The following is a 22,358-nucleotide window of genomic DNA, read 5'->3' as shown; positions in this document are numbered from 1 at the left end:
ATCTGGGGAGGAAGGAGAAAGCAGAAAGACAGTGTAATGAAAGGTAAACACCAAACAGGATCTGAAGCTGGAAAACCTTTCATCCCCTCTTTCTGGTTGTTTTTCTCCTCTGGCTCCTAATTTGTTGCTTGTTTGGTCTATAATTGGTCACTCTCTTCATGTTCTCTATTTTTTCTTTGATATTTTCCTTCTGTGAGTTTACAAATATGTCACCGAAAAATAACATTACAATTCTGGCAGAAAACTATTACAAAATGGGGAAACATTATGCTTGACAGTTTTAACTGGTGTTAGTCACAAGTATGTCCACAGAAATATGAGAGTCACAGGACAGGAAAATAAATGCACTGTTAACAATAAGCAGAAGAAAAGCAGCAAGGGTGTTAAACTACTCGCTTTCAAGGAAAGGAGGTCTGGTCATTTCAAAAAATAAACAAATACACCATTGAAAAGTACCTCCTCCTAGTGAGAGAGAACCTCTGTGTTTAGCTGAAGCAGCAAGACGACTGTCCACAGCTCCCTTGTCTAACACATCGCTGTCACCCCCCACGCCAATCCCACAGAGAAGTACAGCAAGTACTCCCCTGGCCTGAGCTCAGGTCAGGATAGAGTAACAAGAGCGTGCTCCATTTCCGAAGAAATCTCCCGAGGGAATCTTTATTGCTCAGGGATAACCTGACTGAAATGAGTGAACTCCGATGACATTGTTCTATCAGAAAAGTAGAAAAGAATGAAGCCAGAATAAATCTATTAGGAATAAATCCTATAGGCTAGACTTGTTTAAACTAGAAAAGAGTGTCAGTGGACATAGATTTGGGCAGCTTTATCCATCATCACCTTGACTGACATAGCAGGGGATAATGGGAATATGATAAGCTATGTTACAGCTATCTAACCAGTAAATGATTTAGGTATTTTTACTATCACCCTGACTGACATCATGAGAGGTAACACGATGAGACTATGCTATGTGAGCTCTAGCCACTGGACCACCACCAAATGGGATGCTGGCAGTTGGTTTATAGAATGTCAGGGTTTCCTTGCCTGCCTCCAACAACAAACCCTCAAGTGAAGCCAGAATCTTTTTATTATCCTACCAACAGAATTTGGAGCTTTGGTTCCAAGTGGAATTCGATCTTTGCATGGGCAAGTATTTGTCTGGTTTTGAGACTGCTTTCCTGGAGGTGTATAGCTTTGTATCACAGAGTTTTGCTCTTTAATTTTCCCAAAGGTGAGTCTCAGGAGTCTGAGGTCCCGAGTGGAGGAGTCTATTCTTCCCCCACTGCCTAACACTTTCCCTCTGTTACCAGTTTCAAAGATGATGCGGAAGAACAGGGCAGAGAAACTAGCAGAAGGGACAAAGGGGGAGCATGGGGAGGCGAGCGAAACAAAATGGATTATGAATTTGAAAATTGCCAATTATCTTGTATCATCCAGCTCAGAGCCCTGGCACAATGATCAGCCACAATCCAGATTTTTCAGCTTAAATGGCTTTACATTCAAGCAAGCAAATTAACCATAAAATAGGGGGGGAAAAAAAACAAAATATCCCAAGAAAGAATAAACTGCAGATAATAAGCACCAATCTGGTGTTGAATGCAGCCCAAGATACCAATTGTTTTAAGTCACGACAAAGACAGCTGAAGGCTCATCTTGTGGATGCAGAGCGAGGATGATTGCCTGCCATGAGTATCTTCTCTCACAAATAACAGTTTTTTCGCTCTTAATTTTCTGCTAAATTGGAAGCTAACTGCTTCCCACATTGTCATCGGAACACCTGCAGCTGTGCTGGATTTCTGCACACCATTTCTTTTAGGTAAAACAGCACCCCACTTCCTTCAGCGCCTCATTATGCCGAGGTCTTCCTTTCACTGCGCCGCAGCACTAATGATTCAGGCAGGCTGGTCAGTCATTAAGTGACAAGCAAATGATACCGTGTGCAACGTGTGAGTAATCGGTCTGAACAAATGAAATCACAGACTTGCCTTTCCCATCATTCATTTCACAAACAGTAGCAATGTGCCGCACAGCAGGTAGTTCGGTTAAAACCAGGCTTGTAAAACAAATTTCCTGCAGCCGTTTAAGTCAGCGGCGATGGAAAGGATGCTTCAGTGAGGGGATCCGGTCATGCCCAGAGGAGTTAACTCAGAAAGGATGAGGTGGAGGGAGACAGGGAGGGAGGGGTAGCGGAGAGAGAGCTTCGCACATACATTAGAGTAATTAAGGGTTTCCTGTCTTATTGGTATGTTTTTCCTTTGTATGGATCTCAGAAATGACTGTGGGATTAGCAAACCCCAAACAGACAGCAGACACTCCTTGGTGCCTTGTCAGGAGGTAGCAGTTAAGAGGCTGAAGCAAAGTTCCCAAATAAATATTCTAAATTCAGAGTCACAAAGATGTCACAGTCCATCAGATGGACTGCTAGGAAGAGAGTGATGCAAATCACAGTGATTTAAAAAAAAAAAAAATGACTTTTATTTTTGCAGTAGAAGCCCTTTTGATTCATCCGTTATTTTGTGAACAGTGCCACCGGCTTCTACTATCAGAAACCCAACTTGTTTCTAAAGCTTAAGACGGGTTCGAGTAGCCTGAAAAAAAAGAAAGAAAGAAAGAAAAAGAAAGAAAAGAAAAGATGTAAAAGAAAAGAAAAGAAAAGATGTAAAAGGATGGCAAGAAAAGCCGTGTAGTCCGAGACTTTGTACCTTGGGCCCTCTGCCTACTAGGCCCCACACCCTGCCAGCTGGGATGGGAAAGGGTTGCTTTCTTGGTGGGACTGGAGGCATCACTCAGGTTTCACTCCCAGTGTCAATCCCACTGGCTTTCTTTGGACCGAGAGCCCTAGCAGATAAGGGGACCAATAGCGTTTGGTTTCAGGTGTCTTCTGAGTCTTTCGTAGCAACACTGTGGGGATGCAGGAGGACAGCCTGGTACTAGGAGTGCCCCACCAGCTCTCTCCTTCCCTTACCAGCAAGAACAAAGCTGAACAGGGGCTCATACCCAACACCTCTTTCTTCCCTCTCTCTGGTAATCCTGATTTGGGCTTCAAACTCAATTGTCATGCCCTGGTAGGCAGCTAGGAAAAGCTCCAGAAGAGGGTCTGTGTGGTCTGTGCACACAGAGAAGCTGTGCAAGGCGGGGAAGAGGAAGGCCACTGGCCCAGCTCTGGTACCAGCCCCCCAAGACCCCCACCCTGCCCAAGATTGGGGTTGTATTCGGCCTTCCTGGACACCCAGAGGAAATTTAGTGTCCACAGCCTCCCTCCAGCCCTGACATACTGCAGAATATAGAATGCGTTACAAGGAGTAAAAGGAACAACATTCCTCAGTCAAGAAAATTTGAACTCTGTGAAGTTCCCTTTGGGTAAGGCCAATGTTCTCAGTCTGGGAACCCTCTGCAAATGGCTCCAACAAGAAGATATAATTAACAAGGAGAAGATATAATAAACAAGAAAACAATATAATAACCCATTCTTGTCAATGGACGATAAGGCATCCACTGAAAAAGGCATCTTTGCCATAGGACAATATACTATCCCTTCAACACCCCCTCCAACTATGCCCAGCCATGAGTTTACCAAAATAAGACTGGTGCCAGGCTGTCTTTGAGTTACAGGAAGAGCGCACAGATTTTTTAAGTTTTCAGCAGAATGTTATTAAATTCGTGCATGCTTATTGTAGGTCAAACAGTTCAGAAGACTGTATAACACTCCTCTGTGTCCACCTTTGCCAAGAGTATAACCACTGTTATGAAGTACGCTGTGCACCATCTCAGACATTTTCTGTGCTTATACCAACACGGATGTAATCACACCCCACATCCTGTCCTGCACTGTGGGCACCTTTCCATGTCAGCATATGTAGATTTAGCTCATTCGTTCTAGCATCTGCAGAGTGCTTCAGACTGTGGGTGCATTTAAACTTATTTAAACCAATCTTCTACTGAAGGACAGTTACGTTACTTCCAATTCTTAATCTACTGAAAATGACGTGGCACTGAAAATTCTTGTACATACATATATCTTCATGCGTTTGTGTGAGTATAATTGCAGGGTAAATTCCTAAAAACAGAGTTATCAAACAGTATGATCTTTGCCAATCAGACAACTGATTCTTCTTCACATTCAATCTTATCTTACTAAATATGAGGTTGGCAAAAAACAGATTTACAGACATAGAAAACAAACGATGGTTACCAAAGGGGAAAGAGTGAGGAGGGATAAATTAAGGGTTGCGGATTAACAGACACACATTACTATGTATAAAACAGATAAACAACAAGGGCCTACTGTATAGCACATAGAACTATATTCAATTTCTTGTAATAACATAATGGAAAAGTCAAAGAAAAATATATATGTATGTATATGCATAACTGAATCACTTTGCTGTACACCTGAAACTAACATTGTAAATAAACTATACTTCAATAAAAAGTTTAAAAAACACCCTAAAAGTAAATAAATATGAGATTGAGAATCATTTCACATTTCAAAAACATGTACAATTTTTTTTCTGTGGCTTGTTTATAAGCTCATTTTTTTATTGATTTATAAACACTTTAATGCATGTTCATGTAGCATGTGTTAAAAACACTTTGTCACTTTTGGCTTTTTTATAATGATTTTTGCCCTAAAGAAATATTTGGTATTTATGCAAATATAACAAATCTTATCTCTAATGACTTTGGGGGCATTCGTTATGTTTGAAAAGTCCTCTCCACTCTAGTATTATGAGAATACTCTTCTATTTTTCTAGAATGTTTATGGCTCAATTCATCTGGGATGAACTGTAGTTAAGAAGAGAGTGAGAGATCCAGCTTCATTTCATTTCCATGTGGCTAGCCATGGCCTAATACCCTTCATTTAGGGGCAATGTGACCCCTCCAGACTGCCCTCTCATAGAAAAGTATGTTCTAAGCCTGGCTGCTTTAATCACAGATCTAGGCACTAACATTCAAAGCTACATATTCATAAGTTCTGTCCTTACATGTCAACAATCTCAACTTAACATAAACAAGATGTTTTAAGCTTGTTTTTAAGATTCTGGGACTTTTCAGTTCTGCTGGTGCTGGTCTGCCTCTGGGTTCAAGATTGGAACACTGCCCACAATTTCCCATTCAGTGTGCTGAAATGCAAAAAGTTCTGGAAGCCCACAAGGTTTTGTTTTAATGTGCTTTTGAATTCGTAAAACCTAAACCTAACCATCATGAAGCTATTTATAGTCTCTATTCTCCTTAGGCTGAATATCTACCCCTTTTCCTTCAGATCTCAATATAGAGAATGCACAGTATGGTACTCTTTTAAAATGGAAAAGAGTATGAACTTCAAAAACTAAATTGGTCCTAAGCATTTCGGAAAGGGAACTGTGGTTCTGGTAAGAGTCATTCATTGTCTCCCATGAGAAAAATGTTTGCCAATAAAAAGAGAAGAACGGAGTGTTGTGAGAGTTAAAGGAAAGCAGGAAAGAGAGGGTAGAGATTGTGAGACCTGAGTTGAAAGGAGGAACTGCTTTCATGGACGACTCTTCCTGTTCACAGCTGCCCAATTACTATCAATCAGACCTTAAGCTCAGTGATACGGAGTCTGAGTTTTATTAGGTGAATAGCAGTCAGGAAATCACTCAGATCCATTGCAAACAAAACAAACCTGAAAGGCCTTAAGATTTTGAATAACTTCAATATGAAAAAAGAAGAGACTAATAAAATAACATTGTATTTCTGCCTTTCTTCAAGGCTCTCGCAGTACTTCCTGGTTCTCTGATGAGGTTTTGTTACTGTCAAAGGATGGGTCCTGGAGATAGACCCTCCCAGACACATGCTGCATAGGTTCTAGAGCTCCTTCAGCTATGGGTGTCTGATCTAAAGGACCAGGAATAAAGCAGGCAACTGGCCTTCTGTTAGCTGAAACCAAACAGAAGTAAACACAGTCGCCTCTCAGTATCTGCAGAGCACCCCCGCAGACACCAAAATCCAAGGATGCTCAAGTCTCTTATATAAAATGGTGTAGTGCAATGAATACAGTTGGAAGGAAAGACCTGAAAGTTCTCCACTGTGGTTGTACACTAGAGCCATCTAGAGTTATATTTTAAAAGGATGGACTGCAGAGACACTTCTCCCAAAACTTGACTATGATTAGAATCACCTGGAGGGCTTACTAAAATAAAGTGCTGGGCCCCACCCTCCGAGGGTGTGGTTCAGCAGGTCTGGGGTGGGGCGGACAATGGACAACTCTGACAAGTTCCCAGCTGACACTGGTGCCGAGACTTCACTTTATGGTCTTTATTTAATTAGTATGTGGAGCAACTAGGGTATTGTTCATTTTTCAGAGTTCCTAGGATGATTCAAACATGCATCCAGGCTGCAGAACCACTGAGCAAGGCAGGGAGCTTTCCCCATGCAACCCTGACCAATACAGCCCACATTTTTCTCCCCAACAGTAAGGAGACAGTCCTCTGTATCCTTCAAGTCATCAGTACCTTATCTGAGGTGCTAAGGTTCTCTCTACAGTTCTAGAGGAAGCAGCAAAGTTACTTTTTTGAGGAGAAATATTTTCCAAGTACCAGATCAGTGGGTGATATGATTGGGAACAGCTTCGGAAATATTAGGGAAAATCTAATTGAAAACATCCTTTTTTTTTTTTTTTTTTTTTTGCTTAGAAGCATAAATAAATTGGAAACATAAGAGAAAGTCAAGTTCCTCATAAAATGGATAAAGAAAATTTATAATGGGCTATTGCTTAAGAGCCCACTATAATTTGAAGCCTATCTCTGTGCAAAAGTAAATTTTGCTCAAAGTTGCAACGAAGGAGAAACTCCAGAGACTGCACAAATGATACCCTTAGAAAAGAAATGACGTAGTGATGATTGTCAGTTCATTTCTGGAAACCCAATAATCTACTCTTACGAAAAACCTTTTAATAGAATCGTAAAGATGAATGTCAAGAGTGAGTGAGGCACTGGCTTTGTTTGAAATTTCACGTTAACCCACGATTTTGTTTGTCTTATTCCTCATTGTTGGAAGAGGCAGGCGTCATCCTGCAGCATGCTAATGCACTCCCTAGCAGTCTGTGACACTAGACTGGTTTGATTCTCTCTTATCTGTTGATTTTTTTTTTTTAATAGTTTCTGGCAACATGGCTTGGCTCTGGGATAACAGTCACCTGGTACTGCCAGAAAGAAATCGGGAATTTTCTCATCTGCCTTTGTTTGTTTTCCAAACCCGCTTCAAGGACATGTGGAATTGATTCTGATGGACCATGAAGGCGTAAGGTAGAGAATACAGACTTCACTGAATGAAACAGAAGAAAAGGAAAGAAGTCTCCAGAATGAATCAATACCGCAGGACTAGTTCATTTCTGTGCCAGCCTACTTATTTATATGCTATGGCAAGCCTTACCAAGTCTGCTATACATTATATTTCACTGCTCTGCAGTCTGCACTCAGGTGAAAATGCCAGCTCTCCCACACATTAGCAAGAAGACCAAGAACAACAACAAAGATTGATGTCTGGCTTTACAAGGAAAGACTGAATTTAACTTTAGTAGTAAGGGCAGGAGTGCCCCTTAATTCCTTCTCTAATGTAGCTATTATGCTCAAGACACTGGGGTTGACTCCATTCCTTCAGTTGGTTGATTTACAAGACAGTGTTTCACCAGCAAGTGAAAACAGGCTTATCAAGTAGTTTTATTTATTTGGACCTGAAATACCTAAAAACCTAAGAGACAGGGGAATTTGGTGTTTATCTGCTTTTCAGCCTTTAACTGCCTTCTTAGAGGATAACACACAGGTCCATGTACTGTGGGGCAGAAGATAGGGCCAGTATTGCTAACAGGTTATCCTAAGTCCCTCATTGGGTGGCTAGCCATCTATGCACAGGATTTCCTTTTACCTCCCTCCCCCTATATGAAGGTCATTTTGCCCCTCATACCAACTCTATTACATGGCTAGGAAGTGAAAGTGAAGAAGGTAAAATGCAAACTGTCAGGTTTGCAATTTGCTGGTTGGAGGCAGCATAAAGTAAAGCTTGACTGTAGGAAGTCAAATTACAGTGTGGTGACAGAGCAGAGCTCTGGTGTCCTACCCCTTCTGAGTTATCACATTCTATGGAACTTTCACTATCTTGACTCAAAGGTCCCCATAAAGCCCTAGGGGGTCTGATGGTGGGAAGATAGTGAGGTTTTCCTTCTCAAATCCCTTTGGTTTCTCTCCTTGCTACCCACCCATCTTGACATGCTGTGAACTGGGCTGAAAGTCAGGAATTAGGATGCTCCCTTCTCCGAGTCTTCAAAGCCATTAGAGGCCACCCTACTAGGGAGTCATCCTTCCCATCAGAGTCCACAGCACCTCCCATCTCTTACATTATCTTAGAAAGCCCTCTGCTCTGAACTTCTGTCAACTTCCAGGCTTCTCCTGGCTGAGTGGAATCCAACAGATTCCTAATTCTCTGTTTTGTGTATCTTCCCAGGCTTTCTCCCCAGTAGCTCAGGTTGTAACCCTCAAAGGGCTGCGACTTGCTTTACTATCATATTCACCTGGATATATATCATAATAGGTCTGCTTCTTCTTTTAGACAAAAATCTAGAGTCAACCCTGAATAATGTATCATTTGTGATAGCTAAAAATGATGCTTGCTGCTTAGTGTACAGAACCCAGAACTTCCAACTAAGATGGCTATTTGAGACATAATAACTGCCGAGGGAGGAGAATCGAGCATAAGGAATGTATACAAATCAGCCAGGAAAAGACCAACAACCCAAAAGTAAAAGGGGCAGAAGGAGAGGAAAAGATCATTAAAAAAGAGAAAACTTGAAGTACCAATCAACATTTGAGGAAACTCAACCTCGCTAGTAATCAGGGAAATCAAAATCAAACCACCATGAGATTAGCAACAATTAAAAAGTTTGATCCTCTAAAATATGGACAAGGATGGGGGATGGGGGGAAAGGAATACTCTCAGGTCCTGCATGTAAGCATGTAAACTGTCCGTCCACATGGAAGAGGAAACAGCAATGGACAGGGAAGGTGACAGTGCACTTGACTTATAGCCCAACATTTTCCCCCAAAGCATACATCCCAGAGAAGGTCTTGCAGATGCACCCAAGACATTGTTCACAAGGATGCTCATCAAAACACTATTTGTAATGGCAGAAAGGGAAACATTCTAAATGTTTATTAATAGGAAACAGAGAAATAAACCATAGTATATACTCACATAATGGAAGCATCCACAGCATTTAAAATGAATGATCCCGAGATTCATGTCTCAATAAGAATAATTCCTGAAAAAAACAATGGAATACAATGTATCTAGAGTTTAACAGCACACAAAGTAGCACAGAAATATGTGTACTATTTCTAAATACATGTCTATGTAGTCGAAGTATTAAAATACAGATGGAAAAGGGAAACACTAACATCAGTATTGATACTGTGGTTACCTCTAGAGAGACTGGGAGATGGAGACACCAAAGGCTGCAATGGAAGCTTCAACTACATCTAAAAGATTGTATTATTTTAAAAAACAAAGCAACATGGCAAGATGTTTATGTTTATTAAATATGGGTGGGCATAGATTTGGGTGCTTTACTGTGTATCTGAAATATTCCTCTTTTTAAATCATTATTATCATAGTAGCTTCCATTTAAGTCAAAAATGGATCTTTTAACCTCTTAATATGTTGGATGAAACTAACAACTAAATTGAGTTTCTTCTTCCCTTCTGGTTCTTGGGCCTCTTCTCTGCAGCTTTTCCATGAAGCACAGGATAAAACCCAAAGTTGTAAAATGGATAATCTGGACACGGAGGACTTGGGACCAGCAAACTTCTCCTCAGGCTGGGGCTACAAGTCAGGGCTGAGCTTCCAGAAAGCTCTTTTCGTTTCATTCTCCTTTAAATGCTACATAGGAAGAAACAAAAGGAGATGCCCCCCATAGCTTTAAGTCAAACCCTTAATTTTATTTGAATATAGTTTTTTTGTCATTTAATTACTGCCATTTTTTCTTTTCTCTCTTTTTTTTAAAAAAAGCTTCCCGATTGCTGTGTAATTTTTGCTTCTATGCAGATTAGACTGAAAGTCCAGGAAGACCCAGCCGCATAATTAAGGACAGAATTTCCCACTTTACACCCATCTTCCCCCATTTAAAAAATGACATTTTCTGTTTTCTAATCATACACTGTTGGCTTTCAGGTTTTCACTTTAGACAAATATTTTCTGCTCAAAACCTGCTGCAGTGAATTTGCAGCCTTTCAAGTAAACACGGATTTGAGTTGACCAATCATCTCCAGAACTCACTGGCATTTTCGTTGCAGGTCCAATTCTAGGAAGTAACAGTGGAGACCATACGAGAAATTTCTCCCTCATTTGGGGCCCTTCCTTGAGAGCTTTTGCAGGACTTCAAATTAGAACTTATAGATTTGGAAAGACCTTGCTGCACCTGGATGTCTTTTGTTGCCTCCCTGGCCTTAGAGGCTAAATTACTTTGAGATATAGATGCAACAACAATGGGTTATCAGTATCTAGAAAACAGGTGACACACCTAAATTTGGGAATTGAGGAAAGTTTGATACAGGGACTGTTTACAAAGATGCTATCAGGGTAAAGGAGACCATAAGACTAGTGACCTGGGGCTGTTACTACCCCCAGGCTTCATCAGGCAAGGCATGTGGGGATACTGGTCTAGCCAGAGAGGTGTCTGGAGAGGCTACTGGTAAGAGCTGTGTCAAAAGTGGTCTACAGGGAAAAGGTTGGGAAATAAATACCTCAAATCACTTTCTTCCCTCCCTCCATTCTCTTATAGGTGCTCCCCATTGGCCAAGCCCAACTGGAACCAAAAGGCAGAGCAGCTCATTGATTTCAGGTCAGCCTTCCAGAGCAGAGAGTAGAGCTAACAGGGAGAGTAGATTTCCAGCACACCAGCCTATCCAGAAAAGGTCTATGAATGCACTTAGGTGTCTACATGCTTAACATTTCCCACAGACTAATATGCATTAGAAATTATCCCAAGGATAAGACATTCTCCATGTGGGTGGTTGAGGCAGTTAAGTTCCTCAGGAAATTTACGTATTATCGGGAGATGCTCTGATTCCCAAACTATTCCACTAGTGGGGCATAACAGTCAACCGCCTCAAATTATGCTTTGAGGGTATAAATAAAGATGCTTCATCACAGGAAGGGGCAACACCTTTTGCACCGACTAGGAGTGTAATAAAACAAGAACAAATGCGAATGGCTATGATAATAGCTGCTTTCTGACATCAAGAAGACTTCTTTTTTTGTACTTTCATGTTTTGTCGAGCATTAATGGTGATATTTCTATTGACAGAGATGTCTGGATCATCAAAGAAAAAGTGTATTATGTTTTCTTTAATGCTAAGATTTAGTAAAACTTATAGGTATTAACTAGGGTACATTATTAAATTTGAAAAAAATTGACTGGCTGCAAAATATATTATTGCCATGTGAGAGCTATTACTAAAATGAGCAAAGGCACAATTCTTGTTCTCCAAGATAAAAACAAATGGTCCTATTCTGCTGACTAGGAAAGTTAATATTCTAGACACAGGTGGAGGCATAATCACAGCCACACTCTACGCACTATCTACACCCCGTGACTGGTCCTGCCTGAGCCCTTTCCCACTTAAACCTCCTCCTTCCTGCAGTTAAAGAACATAATACACATGTTTCGTGCTTATCGGCATCCTGGCACATAGTGAGTGTTCGATAAATGCCAACAGTAGTAGTAGTAGTTGTAGTGGTAGTAGTAAAAATTTTTTTTAAATAATTACAAAGAAAGTTCATAGAGCATTCAGAAAAAGAAAGTTCAGTTTAGTTAGAAAACCCAGAAAATGTTTTATCAAGAAATTAACATTTGAGATGACCTTTAAAAATGAGCAGATTCTAACAACTGAAAAAGAGAGTGAAATTGGCACAGTACAGGGTCAAGGGAATGGCATTTGTGAAGTTAATAATCTGGGTCATAAATGAGATTCATGTACATTTGTCATATGCTTGGGCTAAAAGATTTTGGACTTAATTAGGTTAACACTGGAGAGCTATTGAAGGAATTGGGAGGGGATGGCAATAATAATAATAATAACAAGCAGCTAACAATTACTGAGCACTTCTTATGTATCAGGCACTGTTCTAAGTCCTGTGCATGTGTTAATTCATTCATCCTTACAAACATCCTATGAAAGAGTTGATTTTAACGACTGCATTGGGTTAGGTGCTACAGGTGATTTCAAGATTATTGATAACCTCTGAATTCATTTCCATACTTGCATAGGCAGGGGCGGGGGTTTTCTTAGAATTTTGGAATGTTAGAATTGGAAATTGCTTTAAAGTTATTAACTCATTTACTCTTCACAATTATCCCATGAGGTATATCCTATCATTATATCAACTTATAGACAAAGAAACTGTAGCAGAGGGAGTAACTTGCCTGCATTCACACAGCCAGCAAGTAGCAGTACCGACGTGCATGATTTCAGGTAGTTTAACTCCAGAGCCTTCACTGTGTACCACCACTATGCTGCTCTCTCACACTTAACAAACATCCCTTGTAAACCTGTTAGTTGGCCTTAACTGAGTTAAAAACTGGGGCTACAGAGATAGCTGAGGAGCAGCTCTTGTCTTCAAGGACTCCAAGGTTTCCTGGAAAGGAGTCATAGCCATAGACCATTAGAGTGATCATGATAAAAGCTACAGTGGAGGCACTCGACAGGGGTCTGGGGATTCAGAACTGGGAGTTCACTCTCTGGAGGGTTCAACATAGGTTTCCCATGAGAGGTGGCCAATAACTAGGTCAAGAAGACAGTGCACTGGTCTGACAAGGGTTGGAAGAACTCATCTGGCAGGAAAGCCACATCTGCAAAGATAAAGAGGCATGAAAGAACATGGTGGTGCAAGAAATGGCTGGGATTGGTTATGGAGATACCAACAGCTGAGAGAGTAGATTCAGAAGGTCTTAGGACTAGGTTGGCTGAGGAGTAAGAAAATGGGAGGATGGCAGGATTCTGGTCTGAAGGCAGTGGAGTAGAAAGCAGGGTGAGCCACAAGGATAAGGATGGGAGACATAAAGGTTTAGAAGGAGGGAGTCTAGCAGGAAAGCCAACAATGTGAGTTCAGACACATTCATTTGAGGTAGGCGGAGGACTTCCTGGTGGAGGTGTATGCAGCAGGCAATTGGAAGTAAGGCTCTAAAGGCAAGAAAACTGGCGCTGATTGTGACTTCCAGGGTCTGCCATAGTTATCTGGAATATATCATATCATTTAATCATCATGAAAGTTAAACAATTCCACATCTAGAGGGCGGTTTTGGGGTGTCAGTGTAGAATGTAAGGGACAAAGCCCTTGGAACTTCATGATGACATTTTCTCAGAAACAAAACAAGAATTTTGGAATTTGATCTTTCGAGGAGGAATTTGTATTAGGGAAAAGTGAAGCAAATTACTCAGGCAAAAATATTTTAGTTTTTAAAAAAAGAAAGCAATTGTACCTCAAAAGGGAAGAAGACAGTGTCTTTAATTATGGTTTGGTGCTGGCTCTGAAAGCAATTTAGGAAGACTTCCCTAGTTTCCTTAAAGTGGTATCTGCTAAGTAGGATTGCAAAATGCGGTGGATGAGACGTAGGCTTAGGTGGAGAAGAGGGAAAATAGGTCAGTGGTTTCATTTCCAGCGTGATCAGGTGCAAGTTTCTGTGAGGAGAAATTGATTTGCAGGCCCAGGATAAGGGTGAGGCAACAAAGGCACCTAGGGACGCTGAGGGTAAGTGCCCCCTTCAGTTCTGTGCCCTAGATGCCTCCCTCACACCTACCTGGTCCTGGCCCCAGTGCTCTGATTAAGAATCCTGCAGCAGCGGATTAAGTGGTAGGTGGAATTTAGTCCAAGGGAGAAGAGAATGGGACAGAGTGATCAACCCCCAGGTATTCCTGCAGCCCAGGTGTCAGATGATGAGGACAGAGCCAGTGTTCTCCACCCCACCTGAACACGGGAGCCATGTGGAGAACTTGTAAAGAAACCAAGGCCTGGATGTCCCACTCCAGAGGTTCTGATTTCACTGGGTCTAGAGTGCGACTCAGACAACAGGTATTTTTTAACTTTTAATATTCAGATAGGGTTTTGAAAGGCTCACCTCAAAATGATGATAACTACAGGCAGAGGGAAGAGGACAACATCAGGAGGAATCAATAAAAAGGCCACATTTAGGCTAACAGATTCTTACCTTTATGCTTGCCCTTGGAACGGTCAACAAACCTGGTTACTACTCACAGCTCCAGGCCCATTGTTAAAACTAAAGCTATTGATCTTCCTGTTCCTACTTTATTCCAGTAATCAAAAGCTATAATCATGCTTGGTCTCTGAGTTGATCTCCAGGGAGAAGGTCACAGAACTGTAACCTTACAGAGTAGGCTAAATACCAAGACCACACCTTGGGCGCTCACGTAACAGAGGAACCTTTGTGAAGACTCTTGAAAATGAACTCTGTCAGCAATGGCTAGAACAGGACAAAGGGGTTAACATGATGTAAGTGTGGATAAAAGCAGGTTGAAAACTGCTTATTATAAACACGTAGGCAACATTCAAAAGATAATCCAGTTATTTCCATGAATACCAGATCTGGGCTGTAAACTAAAGAACGCAGGAGAGAATACAATCATGAAGTAAGTACAGTTCAAAAGCAGAGAACTCCCAGCAAAAATAAAAAGGAGAAACCCACCCTCCTTTACTTTCCATCTTCATGGAAAGTTTTATGCTCTTTTTTTTGCCCCCTTCGTTCTCTCCTAGTCTCCTGACACCCTCTAATTAGCGCTCTCATCTCTGCCTCTGGCACCGTGCTTGCTGTAGGTGGCTGGCGTGACATCGGATGCCTGCCCCTGCAGTGCTATCAGGCACCCTGCGGCGCACAAACAAAAAACCCAGAAAGCCTGACCCAACTATTTTCCTATGAATAGAACGTGCTTTCTTTATCAAGATAAAAGGTGTTTGTGTGTCTATTTGCATAGAGATGTGCTATACATATAAGCATAAATATAGGGGACTTTGTGCATGTGGACTGCATGTGAGTTTCTTAGTCTATTTAAAAAGGTTCGGGGTCAGAAATATTTCAGTGTGTCCTCAAATAGGATTGGAAACTCCTGAAAGACTAAACATTTGTCCTCCATATTTGAAAGACTAGAAGAAAAGAGTGAAATTTTCTAAGAAGTAAGCCAGAGGTGAGTGAAACTTCCGTCATCCTGAGGTTAAAGAAGTGTGCCATAAACAGTTAACCCTCTCTTTCTTCCAGCTTCTTTAATGACATCTTAAGGTGGAACTTCTTCCTTTGCCTTGGAGACAGAAATCTGCACACATCCCTGCACTTCCTGTCCTCTTTCACCTCCAGTGTAGGATCCAATGAACTTATTTTCCATGACCAGATATCCAATTAGTATACATCGAGTGACTACCAAGGGCTGAACATCCCACATCATTGAGCAAAGGGCATGTCAGATCTCACTGAAGTTTATTGTCCAGAGAGCTGTATCACCATCTCACTGGGAGTGCAGAGACACTGAAAGATGATGATGGCAGATATACAAAAGAGATAAACAAAGTCCTACTGTATAGCACAGGGAACTATATTCAATAGCTTCTAATAACCTATAATGAAACAGAACATGAAAAAGAATATATATATATATAATATACATGCATAACTGAATCACTACACTGTACACCAGAAACTAACAACACTGTAAGTCAACTATACTTCAATTTAAAAAAAATTTTAAAAACATAATAAAATCCATTTCTAGCAAGAACTAAGTCAGTTTAAGTGAGAGTCTTCCATCCTCCATGTCTGATCACCCTCTGTATCCCAGCAGCTCCTCAGCCTCCACTTCCCCCCAGGTGATGTCCCATCACCCTGGCCTATCTTCAGCAAGAATCCAGTTAGGTTCGTTTAGCCAAAAGTCCTCTTACTCTGGTATTTTCTCTTAGCAATTTCTATCCACGACAACCCCCTGCCAACCCTGCTCCTTAGCTATAGATTCCCACTGGCCCACACTATATTTGAAACTAAGCTTAGCTCTATACTGAGACTCCTTTTCCCCTATTGAAATAGCCCTGAATAAAATCTGTTTTTACCTCTATAACTACGGTCCAGCTCGGTTTTTAACAGGTACATGTGTATGCATGTGTTTATGTCTATATGTATACACAGAGCTACACTTAACTTATAATAACTGCCTCTCAGGGAGAAAGACCTTTGCCTTGTAAGCATTTTAAAATTACCATTCTGAACTAAAATGAGTGACTGAAGCCAATAAACTTCTCAACAAATTTAGCAAGGAATCATCTAGACACGAGAAATTTTCATCTCAATACTTAACTGCATTCACTGACTTCTGTAGTATAAAAAAAAGTCAGATATAACTCATTTTTGAAAAACCAATCTGAAAACTCCCCTTTCTGCTGAAAAAAAAGGGACAGGGACTTTGAAAATATTATTGAAAAGTGGGAAAGTTTCTGAAATTTCCCAGGATGGATGGCAAAGTCTTTGTTTGCCTCACACCTCCCTCCTTTTCGACCTTCCCCACTGTGGAGCTTGACTGTATCCAAATGTTTAGACCATTTTATGAAAGAGCTGGAGGGGAGGCCTGGGTACAAAGGAAAACAGGGAGATCCCCTCTGGGACTAGGGAGACCACTCGAGTCAGTGGGAAGATCGAAGACTATTGACTGGGGCTGCGGAGTGCTTGCTACCTCCTAGGGAGAGACGCTTCTACTGATGCTGCAGTCTGAACTGTACCTATATTCTTAAATTTAAATAATTTAGAGGAAAAATACTTCCTGTTCATTCTCTCCTCTGAGTCCCCATCTGCAGGAATATTCTAACAGAAAAGTTGACCCCTCAAAACTTCAGAGAATCTGGGGGCTGAGGGGATATGGAGACAAGTCCAGCCTGTGTAAGCAACAATAAAAATAGTGACATTCATTCTCTCTCTCTCTTTCAAACGATGAACCAGCTGGGCCTGCTAACATTTTCCTGGACCCTATAGCTTTAAAGGACAAGCCCCAAAGCCCAGGCCTAAGATTAGGATAGAATCATAGGATACTTGCTTCTTTTTAAAATCTGCCAGGCCAAGGCAATGGTAATTGTCAGCATTCATAGGTAGGTCTCATCTATCACTGACTGGCTACATTAGGATGATTCTAGTTTTATTTTAAGTAGCAAATGGATAGAGATTTTCATGTGACTCAGAGAATGACACAATTGTTAGTTAATAACCCACATTGGAAGACAATTAAACACAATTTTCCAGACATGGCTCAAGATATACCTACCAATGGGTAAAGAAAACATGTCTGGGAGAAGGCTTGTGGTAAGTCAAGAAAGCAGATACAAAATTCGGTAAAACTATCCTGTTCACCAGAGTCTTCCAAGAAAAAGTGCCTGCCTGGCATGATGGCCTGGTACTTAGGTGCCACAAAAATTATTTACTAAACAAGTAAACAAGTGATTTAAGCTATAGAAAAATGAATTGGGAAAAAAATATTGGAAAGAAAATGCCTGTATGTTAATAGTGTTTTCCTGTCTCTTTTGACTTTTTTGTGCTCTTTGTACACATTTTCTACAATAAGCAAGTATTATTTTTATAATTTGAAAAAAAAGAATAACAAAAACAAACAAGGTCATTTTGTTTTCTAATTCCTCAGTTTGTCCCATCTGAAGCCTCTGAGGTCGTTTTCCCTCTAGCTGGAGATTAGTTTTATACTTTATCCTAAGAAGGAATATTTTTTTCCAATATTGAAAATACAACTGTAAGGGGAAAAGATTCTCTCTGGCTAGGAAAGCTTAAGACAAACCAAGCAAGTTAAAATAGAACTTAACAGAAAACTACAAACTGGGCTTGATAACAACCTACTAGGAGTAAATAAGTAAACTGAGAAAAATCTGTCCATAGAGTAGGAAATGACAATACTTCAGTAGGTTAGTGGTTCCCCCTGCCATTTATGTTATTATCATTGCAGATTGAAAACTGGGAGGGCTGATGAAACTTTGCAGGCTGTCTGAGATCTTCTGAGCGTTAATTTGCAGCCGTTCATTCCATCACTGCTGCATTGGCATCATCAGCTTGTCAATCACAGTGCCTCTGCCTGAGGCTGGTTGAGGTTCAGGTCAAACTTGTGGCAAATAAAAGACTCCTAAAGTTCCTCCAGTATTTAAAGACTTGACAAATTGTCCTGACTTTTACTTACGTGAAAGAATCTCATCAAGTCACAAAACATAAGGCATTCAACAGCAGAGCTCCCCACTGATCATCTGAAATGTCCTTGAGGGGACCATATAGGACAGCTTCAGCAGGTTCTGGAGAGCAAGGCCATCAAGAGGTACTGGGGAGGAGAATCTTTCATAATCTTTGCCTAATATGCGTTGTATTTACATTTGTCTATAAAATCTCTAAATCCTTTCACAGCATTAATCACCTCGACCTCCAGAACTACCCTTTCAAGTAAATTTGGTGGAGTGCATCACCCTCCTTTCACGGTTGGGTATTCTGAGGACCCCAGAGATGGAGTGACTTACCAACCTTTACCCTGTAAACTAGGAAGCTTGGAACTGTGTTTAGTTTCCTTTCAAAATGCCACACTGCCTTTCTATGTCCTGCAGGAATTTCAAGAGCTGAAACACTTACACCTATGGCACTGAGATACTCCAAACATCATTGGCATGAAGTGAATAGTCCCCAGTAACTGATCCAATTTGACGTGTACATGGGCAAGTAATTTTCTGTTCGACATCATCATCATTAGCATCCAGTAATTAAAGTTCTTGTCCCTTTAGCCCAGAAAAGCCAGTGGAGAAGCTGTTCAGGTAGTTCTGATCCAAATTTCACTGATCCAAGAGGCTTGGTTTTTCCATCTAAGGTTCAGTAAAGCATACATGTAATTGCCCATGGAGGGACACTGAATTGCTGGCCCTTCTGAGGTTTGCTGGCCACCATGGGTTGTCCTGTTCAGACCGTCATCTGGCGGCTGCAGCTTTCAAGCAATTACCCATGGCCACTTAGTGACAGTATTAGGAAAGTTAAGCTGGGATTGTTCCCAATTTGTAATTTACCTCTCGATAAAAACTGAAAGTTAGAAAGGAAGCTAGCTTGGCTGCAGCCTCTAAGTGTTTTTGAAAGACACAGCTGGGGCAGGTGGGTGTGAAGGAAGCCATCTGACTGAGAACTTGGATTAGCTGGAGATGCTGGGGGAGGATTTCGAGGCAGCCCCAGGAGCTGTTTTCAGAGGGCAAAGGAGCTACTAGTTTTAACAGGGGGAAGTGAACAATTTGTGCTAATCCAGAGGGTGCCTCTCTTTTATGGATGCTCAGACTAGACCCTGTGATCTCTGCCCTTTTCAAACATGTTTTCTTTACTCTCCTTTGATAGCGCACCTGAAACCTGGGGCCAACAAAGTAAACATTTAGGACTCTATTGTGTAATTCTTATTGCTGAGTGTGACCATTTCAGACACTCAAACTGAAAGAAAGTCAGCTCTATCTTAATTTTTAATCATGTCAGGTGCTTATTTGTTTTAAAAATTCTTTCTCATTCAAAGAACTTTATAATAACTGTAATAAAAAGAAAAGAAGGAAGTGAGGGGGAGAAACCATCCCCCCATGCTACTACCGTCGCTTTCACTTTCCCTCCATTACATTCATTTCAGGGAATTTTTTTTTTAATTTTTCATTAAACTACAGTAAAAAAAAAAAAAAACAAAAACCCAAAATGTTGAAAATTCAAAAAAGAAGAATTTTAATTATCAAATTGTACAAATTGCATTTAAATATGGAAAGTGTATATGTGTGTATAACTAAACCACCATGCTGTACACCAGAGACTCACACAACACTGTCAATCACCTATACTTCAATTTTAAAAAGATTAAAAAATACAGGGGCAAGGCACTACCATAAACCAAGAAATAAAATGTATTTTTAGAGCACTCTCAGAAAAAAAAAGTTTTCCAGGAAAGATGCTGAATTACTTCCTGGGACGGGGTTTCATCACTACAGTCATGATAAGGTGGCTGGCTTCTGGAAGGTGACAACTGTTTTGAACCTGAGTGAATTCCAGAAGGACCCCAGGAGTCCTCAGGGGGCGAATGTTGAGCCACTTCCCCACCCTATAGCACTGCATGTTTTCCCACCTCTTATGGCTCTTTTCCAAGAATTTCTGACATTGGAAATTAGCACAGTTCCTTATAATTTAAGCAAGACTTAATTTAAACAAATGGTTCCATTACCATCTGGGAAAGGCCTGACAGACAGCTGGAAAAACCCATGAAAATGTTTAGCCTGTTTGGCTCTACGTTTCCCTAATGCTTTGCTGTGTGTCTCCTCCCAGCTAGCAGCTATCACTGGGCCTTCCTCGTCCTCCTTGCCCACTTTCACCTGCTCAGCTTGAGCTTCTGTACTTCTTCTCTGTCTCAGTTTCCCTCTCTCTCGATTTTTTTTCTTCCTTCCCTGTCTGATGGGCTCCTGGTGCAGTGTGCAGCATATCCTCATAGGCTTAATTTTTTCTTTCTTTCTTTCTTTTTTTTGGGGGGGGGGCAGGTAATTAGGTTTATTTATTTATTCTTAGAGGAGGTACTGGGGATTGAACCCAGGACCTCATGCATGCTAAGCATTCACTCTACCACTTGAGCTATACCCTCCTCCTTCTCAGGCTTATTAAGAAAGGTTCCTGCAGGAGGTATTGTGTTCTTGTTCACCTTGAGCAGTAGAATTTTAATCCACAGGTAGGGGAGGGTCAAAAGTGATGACTTAGAAGAAGAAATGAAATCACAACCAATTACAAATTTTTAAAAGCTGTCAGACACCAAAAGCAAAGGCAACAGAAGTAAAAACAAACAAGTGGGGCTACATCAAACTAAAAAGCTTCTGCACAGAAAAGGAAATCATCAACAGAATGAAAAGGTAGCCTGCCGAATGGGAGAAAATATTGGCAAATCATGTATCTGCTAAGAGGTTAACAGCCAGAAGGCTATGTTAAGGACTCCTGCCACTGAATCACACAAAACCAAACAATTTGATTAAAAAATGGGAAGAGGGTCAGAACAGACATTTCTCCAAAGAAGACATGTAGATGGCCAACAGGTATATAAAAATGTGCTCAACATCATCAGGGAGATGCAGATCAAAACCATAATGAGGTCACCTCACACCTATTAAAATGGCTATCATCAAAAAGACAAGAAACAATCAGTGTTGAGGAGAATTTGGACAAAGGGGAATCCTTGTGCTCTGTTGGTGGGAATGTAATTTGGCGCAGCCACTGTGGAAAAGAGTATGGAGGTTAATCAAAACATAAAAAACTGAAGTACCATAGGATCCAGCAATTCCACTTCTGGGTATTTATCTAAAGAAAACAAAAACACTAACTGAAAAAGATACCTGCACCCACATGTTTATAGCAGCATACTGACAAAAGCCAAGACATGGAAACCACCTTAGTGCCCATAGATGGATGAATAGATTTTAAAAATGTGGTATATACATATATACAATGGAATATTATTCATCCATAAAAAGGGGAAATCTTGCCATTTGAAACAACACAGATAGACCTTAAGGGCATTATGCTAAATGAAATAAGTCAAACAGAGAAAGACAAATATATGATCTCACTTAGAGGCGGAATCTTAGAAAAGAAAAACAAACTCACAGATCCAGAGAAGAGATTGACGGTTGCCAGAGGTAGGGGTTGAGGGTGGGTAAAATAGGTGAAGGGGGTCAAAAGATACAAACTTCCAGTTACAAGATAAGTAAGTCCTGGGGACGTAGTGTACAACATGGTGACTATGGCTAGTAATACTGTGTTGTATATTTCAAAGACGCTGAGAAAGTAGACTTTAAAAGTTCTCATCACAAGAAAAAGAAATTCGTAACTATACATAGTGATGAATGTTTACTAGGCTTGTGGTGGGGGTCATTTTGCAATATGTACAAATATGAAATCACTATGTTGTACCCCCGAAACTAATATAATGTTACATGTCAATTATATCTCCATAAAAAAATTAAAAGCTGATAAACATCACAAACATGACAATCTAGAAACACAGCATTACATAATTATTAAAACAAGAAACATATATATATATAAACACACACACACACACAGACACACACATAAATCTATTAGTTAACTGATCAATCCACCATTATTTTTTCCTACATTTTTGGTGGTGCACTTTCTAGGTAATAATGATTTTTGTAATATCAAATAGAAGCAACTCATTTACTCTTAATGCAATATAAATTTTTAGGATTGTTGTCAATTTAGGAAAACTTCTATTAAGTTTTGTTTCAAGAGTAAGTCTTAAGATTTTAAG

The sequence above is a fragment of the Camelus ferus genome, chromosome 7 (genome assembly GCF_009834535.1).
Source record: "Camelus ferus isolate YT-003-E chromosome 7, BCGSAC_Cfer_1.0, whole genome shotgun sequence".
In the NCBI taxonomy this organism is placed as follows: domain Eukaryota; kingdom Metazoa; phylum Chordata; class Mammalia; order Artiodactyla; family Camelidae; genus Camelus; species Camelus ferus.
The sequence above is the reverse complement of the archived record's forward strand: the minus strand, read 5'-3'. Positions refer to the sequence as shown.